Source organism: Mus caroli, chromosome 17 (assembly GCF_900094665.2).
Source record: "Mus caroli chromosome 17, CAROLI_EIJ_v1.1, whole genome shotgun sequence".
Lineage (NCBI taxonomy): Eukaryota > Metazoa > Chordata > Mammalia > Rodentia > Muridae > Mus > Mus caroli.
The window spans coordinates 19667102-19673993 of record NC_034586.1 but is presented as its reverse complement, the minus strand read 5'-3'; positions in this window follow the sequence as shown (position 1 = coordinate 19673993).

Genomic DNA, 6892 nt, shown 5'->3' with positions numbered 1-6892 from the left:
AGAGCAGAGGGTGAACCCTTATTAAAAGTAGACTGCAAAAATTTTATGTCTACAATGGACCTTAAGAGTATGGCATTGGGGCTGGTGAGATGGCTCAGTGGATAAGAGCACCCGACTGCTCTTCCGAAGGTCCGGAGTTCAAATCCCAGCAACCACATGGTGGCTCACAACCATCCAAAACAAGATCTGACTCCCTCTTCTGGTGTGTCTGAAGACAACTACAGTGAACTTACATATAATCAATAAATAAATCTTTAAAAAAAAAAAGAAAGAAAGAAAGTGAGTGTGAAATGGTAGGGAGCCAGGTCGGGCAGCCTCCTAAGCCTCCTAATATCCTGGGCTCCCAGCGCTGCTTACAATTCAATAACCTTACCGTTGGCCCTGCAGGGGGCGCCACTCTAATTCTTCCAGGATGTTTTTGGTTTTGTTTTGGTTTTTTTTGTTTGTTTGTTTTTTCGAGACAGCTTCCAGGATGTTTTATTCAAACATTCCCACGCGGTTTGGGGGTCTATTCATCTATGCTCACGCCCCCTACCAAATCGAATTAGGAAGGTGCAGGTCTCATCCCACCTTCCCTTGGAGGAAGATGAGGCAGATCTTAGGCCCACACCAAGGTTGGTTGGTTGGTTTTGAGGTGCCTTGGACTTTTTTTTTTTTTTTAGATTTATTTATTTATTATATGTAAGTATACTATAGCTGTCTTCAGACACTCCAGAAGAGAGAGTCAGATCTCATTAAGGATGGTTGTGAGCCACCATGTGGTTGCTGGGATTTGAACTCCGGACCTTCGGAAGAGCAGTCGGGTGCTCTTACCCACTGAGCCATCTCACCAGCCCGAACTTTTTACTTAACAGAAGATGACTTTGAACTTCTGATCCTCTGGCCTCTACCTCCTGGCATGCTATACAATTCTGGGGCGGGGGATGGGGGGGTGGGGAGGGGGGGCGGTCAAACCCAGGGATTCACTTATGATAAGCAAACTCTGTCAATTGAGTTACATCCCCAGCCCCATACCAGATATGTATTCTATTCAGAGAGGCACTTAAGAAGTGACCAGACCAGCCAGGCGGTGGTGGCTCACGCCTTTAATCCCAGCACTTAGGAGGCAGAGGCAGGCGGATTTCTGAGTTCGAGGCCAGCCTGGTCTACAGAGTGAGTTCCAGGACAGCCAGGGCTACACAGAGAAACCCTGTCTCAAAAAAAAAAAAAAAAAAAAAAGTGTCCAGACCATTGGGGACTGTGGTCTTCCTGTTTCTCTCCTCAGAGTCCCAGGAGAAGGGAATCTGGTTATGTCTAGGCTCTGTTTCTACAAGGGGGTCTCAGCAAGTAAATAGTACCGGAGCCATGGTGTCACCTCACACAGAGATCCAGTGGGCTCAGATGGCTAGCAGTCCTCCTGAAGGTCCTGATCACTTTCATCTTCCCTGCTAGGTACCTTGATCCAGAAAAGTGGACCGTCCAGCTTGAGCAGCTTACATCCAAGCCGTCTTACTGGAACAGGAAGGCCTATTCTGGACGGTACAGGGTAAAAGCACAACATCGTAAACTCTGAAGACAAGCTGAAGTCCCATGACCTTGCCCTGCTGAGGCTGGCCTCCTCCGTCACCTACAACAAGGACATCCAGCCTGTCTGTGTGCAGCCTTCCGCCTTTATGTCCCAGCACCAGCCCAGGTGCTGGGTGACCGGCTGGGGAGTCCTTCAGGAGGATTTGAGTGAGATTAGCAACACAGGGTGGGCATGTGGGTGTGCTATCTGTACCCTGTTTCAGCCACAGCAGGCCCCGAAGCCCTTCTCTAGCTCTGGAGCTCCAAGAGCCTCCTGCCTTCCTGCTCAGGCCCCAGCCCCATTGCTTCCCACCTGCATGGAGCTGCCTTCTGTTCTGGAGCAGGGGTGGGCCAATGGCCAGAGACGCAGGGAGGGACTCAGCCAGGCTTGCATTCCTCAGTCGGAATGGGTGCTTAAGGCCTTTGAGGACAGTCTCCTTGACACTGACTTAATTTACAAGCCCTAAAGTATGAACATGAGCAGTGTTGAAATCACACATTTTAACACCAGTGAAACTGTCACCATTATCATGCCTCTAAGTCCTCACTAGGTGACACTTTAGCCTTCAAGATCAGGCATGTTCAGAGTGGTGAGGCCATAGGCTGTCACCTCTGTCTAAGTGCAACATTTTCATCATTTCAAAAAGAAAACCTGCCAGCCTAGTCTACAGAGCAAGTTCCAGGATTACAGAAATAAAAACCCTGTCTTGGAAAACAAAAAGCAAAAACCTCAGTGGACATTGTGGTATAAGCCCAGCCCTTGGGAAGGGAAGCCAGGAAGGTCAGGAGTTCATGTCTATCCTACGCTCAATATCCTGGACTCCATAGCAAGTTTGAGACCAGCCTGGGCTGTCTAAAACAAACAAACAAATAAACAAAACAAAACAAAACAAGAAAACTTCATACCCCTCCACCATTTCTCTCAATCTCCTCATGTCCCTAGAACCTGTAGCCCTTGGCAGCCCAGACCTGCTTTCGGGCTCTTAGCTACCTCTGGAAACACTACACAAGTAGTCAGAGAAAAATGGTCCGGATTCTTAAATGTAATGTACTGTCCTCAACGTTGCCCCTTGTGGCAGTAGTAGGAACTGCTTCTCTCTAAGTTGTAATTCACATACCATTAAGGAACCGTACAAAGAGTGTGCTCCAACCCCATTTAGTGTGTTCACAATACTGTTCAACTAAGGACCTTCATTCCCACCCGGCCTTTACTCCTCATGAGTCCCTCCCTACAGCCCCTGATAACCACAACCCGACTTTCTGAGCACGGAACCATTGTTTTCTGCCCATAAGCGAAATACAGTTTGTGGTCCTATGGGTCTGGCTTCGTTCACATACCAGCCCAACTTAAAGATTCATCCTTTCCCCTTTCCAGTTTGGATGCCTTTAATTCTTCCTCTGAAAAGGAATATTCATTACTCTGAGTGCACGCGTGTTGTGTATTTGGTATGTGTTGTATGGCATGTGTGTTGTGTGTATATGTGTTTTATGTGTGTATGTATTATGTGTGTGCATTTGTGCTATATGTGTTATGTGTATATATGTGGTGTGTGTATGTGTGTGTGTGTGAAAGAGAGAGAGAGAGAGAACAATTTACAAAAGGAGTTGGTTCTCTTCTTCCATTATGTGGCCTGGGAGTTGAACTTAGGCCATCAGGCTGTGCCTCTGACCACTGAGCTGTCTCACCAGTCCTTATTTCTCTTTCTCACCTAATTTCTCTGCCTAGATCTTCCAGGATATCATGCACAAAAAGGAGAGATGCCCACCTCATTATTACTCTGGAGCAAAAGCTTTTTTTTTTCCACCATTGAGCACAATGTAGCTTTGTGGAGGTAGTTGCCTTCGGATCCTAGATGGCTTAGTGCTTTTATGAAAGAGCAGGGAATTTTTGGGTTTTGGAGGTGGGAGGGATTATGTGCATCTTCATGTATATGTGCACGTCCAGGCCCGTGAGATTACAAGCGTGTGTGCGTGCGCATGTGTAGAGAGGTCAGAGGTCAACCTTGTGCATCTTCCTCAAACGTTCTTCATCTCAGTTTTCATGCATGTATAAATAAATTATGCACATATAAAATATGCATATATAAAAACACATATAGTTTTAAATTTTACTTATTTGGGGGAGGAGTGCAGTCATATGACAGCATGCTTGTGGGGGTTGGAGGACAAGTAGCAAGAACCAGTTCTCTCCTGTTACCATGTGGGCTCTGGAAATAGAACCCAGGTCATCAGGCTCAGCAGTAAATGCCTTTGCCAGATGAGCCATCTCAATGGCCCCACATTGGGTTTGGTTTGGTTTGGTTTTGTGTCTAAAGATATATTTATTTTATATATGCAAGTACACTGTTGCTATCTTCAGACACATCAGAAAAGGGCATCGGATCCCATTATAAATGTCTGTGAGCCACCATGTGGTTGCTGAGAATTGAACTCAGGACCTCTGGAAGAGCAATCAGGGCTCTTAACTGCTGAGCCATCCCTCCAGCCCCTGATTTTGTTTTGTTTTGCTTTGTTTTTGAGTCAGGGGCTCTCTGTACCATGAGCCCACCAACATTGGTAGGCTGCCTGCCTGTGAGCCAGACCCTCCTGTCCCCAGTTCCAGCACTGGGGTCGCAGGCCACGCCACCGTACCTGGCTATCGAATTTTGCTTTGTTATATGAAAGACTGTAACATTTGATCAAATGTTTTCTCTGCACTGATGGAGACTGTCTTTTCTCCTTCTAACATGTCTCTGCTGTGCCGATTTCCCACGCAGGGACCTCCTATACCCTTGTGGGACCCTTGTGGTTGCTCATGGATCATAGCTCTTTCCTGCGCTGACGGCCTCATTGCTGCATGCTGTGATGTCTTTGTATTTTTTTATTACTTACTAATTTCTTTTTATTATTTATTTATTGGTTGAGACAGGTTCTCTACATAGCCCTGGGTGTCCTGGAACTCACTATGTAGACCAGGCTGGCCTTAAACTCAGAGATCCCCCTGCCTCTACTTCTCTAGTACTGGGTGGGATTTAAGGCGTGCACCACCACCGGCTTTAGGATATTTATGAGTGGTCCCGAGTTTTGGGTTTCTTTTGGCTTCAGCCCTTGGGTCTCACTGGCCGAGTGTGTAAATCAGGAAGTGTTTCTCTGGCCTGTTGTTAGGGAGAGTTCAGGAAGGATCCAGGATCTTTTTTCTTTACACATTGATAGAATTTAACAGTGACACACCCAGGCACTTCTCCTTTGTTGGGATACCTTGATGGCTGATTTTATCTCTTTGTTTATTGTGGCTCTATCTTGAGTCTGTTTAACAGTGCATGAGATTCCTGGGATCTTTCTGTGTCACCTTGGCAGGCAAGCTATCTAATTTGCTGCTGTACAACTGTCATCCGGATTCCCTTCTTGTCCTTTTGTTTTTTGTCTTTGCTGCTGTTCTTATGAAGTAGAGCTGGGGCTTGTTACAATACTGTAATATACATGATAGGCATGATGGGTAGGGCTGGAGAGATTGTTAAGAGCACTGGCTGCTCTTCCAGAGGTCCTGAGTTCAAGTTGCAGCAACCTCATGGTGGCTCACAACCATCTGCAATGGGATCCGATGCCCTCTTCTGGTGTGTCTGAAGACAGTGACAGTGTAATCATAAACATAAACATGTTTATAAACATCCTATTGGCCCTGGCAATATTTCTAGAATTTCATCTTATTTTATTTTGTGTGTGTATATACCTGGGTATGTGTGTGTGTGCACATGTGTGCATATGTGTGCTCACCTGAGTGAGGGTGTGTGTGTACTCAAGTGCCTCTGTGTGTGTGTGTGTGTGTGCGTGCATGTATGTGTGCATGTGCACATCATATCAGAAGAAACACCAGACCAATGGAAATGTGAGTCTTCATGTGGGTTCTGGGGACTAAACCTGGGTCCTTTGCAAGAGCAGTACGTGCTCTTAGCAGTTTTCCAGTCCCAACCCTGGGAGCATTTTAAAGACTATGTTTTTCTTTGTAGTCTAGGCTGGCCTCAAACTCACAATCCTGTCACCTCCATGCTGAGAGTAGTTCAGGCATGCACCACCAAGCTGGTGAACTTGGGAATCTCCATCTTGGAATCCTGTGTGCCCAAACTATCTCAGCACCCCTAACCCCTCCCGCTTATGCTCCAGCAAAGGTCTCCCTCCACTGCCACACTCAGGGGCTAGCCCTTCCAGAGCAGACATAGAGGAACTGGGGGACTCAGGGAACTTCAACACTTGCCTCCACGCTGGTTCATTCTGTCATACTGGACTGTCCGTGGTGTGGGGTGATCAGCAGGGAACACCACCCTTATGTAAGAGGTGTACTCTTGCCCTTAAGAGTAGAGGAGACCTCAATACTGTGCTCTGTATCTTCCTACCCCCAGAGCCTCTGCCACCGCCCTATCACCTTGGAGAAGTACAGGTCAGCATCCTAAACAACAGCAGGTGCCAGGAACTGTTCGAGATTTTTCTCCCTACACCACTTGATCACCAAGGATGTGTTCTGTGCTGGCGCTGAGGATGAGAGCGCAGACACCTGCAATGTGAGTCTGCCTACCCCTCTGAGGAAGTCCCCCTCTCCTTCACTTCAGGCTGGAGAGCTCGCTCCAGGTCTGCCATCAGCATGCTTTAGTTTCATCTGTGAGAAATCATTTATAGCCTTTAATTACCCAGCCTATAAACCTACTTCCCAATTCCCACTCATGATAGTTATCTCCATCATCCCTGAAGCCCTCAGAGGCGGAAAACATGGCCCTACTTTCCTGATGAAGAGCCTGAGGCTCTGTGGCTGCCAGGGGAAGACCTCATGCAGCCTTCTACCCCATAGTGTTCCCTTCCCCAACCCCACCCACCAAGTTATCAGGCTCACCCTTGCTCCTCCTCAGGGTGACTCAGGAGGACCCTTGGTCTGCAACATGGATGGTCTCTGGTATCAGATCGGAATCATGAGCTGGGGAATAGGCTGTGGGCGACCCAACCTGAAGATGGGCGTGTTCGCCTTCCGTTCTTCCTGCAATTTTGTAGAATTGGCCACATGTCTGGCATTACTCCAGACTCCATGCTCCATGGCTCACCCAGCTAATCTTCACAACAACCAAGTGGTCGGCTTTGTAGATGGGAAAAGTGAGGTGTGACGGAAGTTGAGTAACTCTATCAAGGGCTCAACATTGGAGGGAGGACATGATGAGGCCAAACTTCAGAGAGCTGAGACAGTGGGATCAACTGATACTACCATCACCACCCTGCCCTCTGTTCCTTCCTCCCTCTGTCTCTGTCTCTGCCTCTGCCTCTGTCTCTGTCTCTGTCTCTGTCTCTGTCTCTGTCTCTGTCTCTGTCTCTGCCTCTGCCTCTGTCT